Raw genomic sequence first — 1,748 nt, forward strand, 5'->3', positions numbered from 1 at the left:
GGCGGCGGCTGTGGCGCATCGCCTCACGCTGCCCGGATGGCCCGGTGGCGGTGCCTTGCCACCCCGGAAAAAACTACACGTGCTGTTTTGATTTTCTTCTTAAATGTGCCATCACAGAGGTATTACCAACCTCTCTAATTGGGCTAGCAGCACGTCCACCTTCAGAGCCACCAGATTGTCTCATGGTGGAAGCTTCTAGCAGCTTCTCACAGAAGCAACTTCTGTGGCGCTCCCCTGCTACTAAAAAAACAGGCCATGCCAAATCAACACAAATGCCCCTTCCTACTCAAACTATTCTATGACTCTATGAATGAGAAAGATCCTGCCCTGTTTACTGGCTCTCATGAAACTGGCCAGAGGCAGTCCCTGGCTTTGTCACACTTGCTCAGACTCTCAGAAGAAACCCACCACAGCAGCAGATTTGGACTGAATGATTTAATAAGTTCCACACCAATTTTTCCAGAATTACAAACACTGGTTACCATCAGTTATTTTATTTACAATGGGTCTATCATGATATTGACAACAAATTATGAATTGATTTTCACGTACTCCCTTGTCTCCATAGGTTAGAAGATCACCTCATATATTCTAAGCTACTACTCAGTGAAAGCTCCTCTGCTCTATCGATGCATCACAGGATAGGTTGTCACTGATGAACATAATGAATTTATGGGTTTACAGTTTTAGGACTGGTTGGCATAAACTTGGGTTTCTTTTTCACTTTGTCCTGAATGAGGCTGTGATTGTCTCTAGAGAATCCCTGCCCTGTCATACCATGGAACATCTCCCAAGTGGTTACTCAGGAGGTCCATGCAAGTTCAATAAACTTTGCAAACTGCAAGCAACAGAAGCTACACACAAACTTCTTGATGGTACCAGATGTTCAAACTTAGCTAGAAAACAGGACACCAAGAAAAGGCTTTGAATCAAAATTGGGAGTTAGCTTGGGGTGAGTCTTCTCCAAGGTTTCTTCATGCTGCATTAGGAACCTGAGCACATTTTGTCTCCTGAAGGCTTATGAGTTATTGCAGTCTGAGACAGTTCTGACCTCCTGTAATTTTGCTGTAAAACATCCAGATTTGAGTCTCTTGGGTAAAAGCTGATTTCCAGCTCAGTGCTGGGATGAGTTACAGCATCAAGGCAAACAAGGAGGAAATAGAGTTCAATGAGAGTTACTCTTTCCTGCTATGACTGTGTCCTGCAAACACGTAACATAGTCCATTCACCTGAGGCAGTGGTCAGTGTTTGTAATAATTTTAATACATTCAGTTAAAAAGTCACACAAAACTAATAATTGTCGCCCTGTTTTTTCAAGTTTTTCTAAGCCTTCTGATGTTTACATTCCTGTAAGGAATTTTCTCACGCACTTTATGTAAATAACTTGTTTTGCATTCTTCTATGGAGGATGAGAAATTTGATGGACTGTTGGTTTGTCCAGCGTCATTGGAGAGGTGGCACTGTCACCCTCCAATCCACTGTCACTTTTGGAAATCTATAAATGTTGGAGTCAGAAATTAAAAGTGCTCTTTTTTACCTTGGAGAGCTGCTTGTCCACATTGCTTTACTTCGTGTCCTTTAGTGACACATAGTTAGCAACATTAAGGTGGTAGTTGAACATACACAAAGGTAAAAAATGCAAATCCATTCTGTGCGGTTTGTTGTTGTTTTTCTTACCTGGCTTTCCTGAAGCCTTTGTTGGTCTGATGTATTTATTCTTCTACTTTTTATGTCTTATATTCCCTGAC

Source organism: Fringilla coelebs (genome assembly GCF_963513975.1).
Source record: "Fringilla coelebs genome assembly, chromosome: 1".
Classification (NCBI taxonomy): domain Eukaryota; kingdom Metazoa; phylum Chordata; class Aves; order Passeriformes; family Fringillidae; genus Fringilla; species Fringilla coelebs.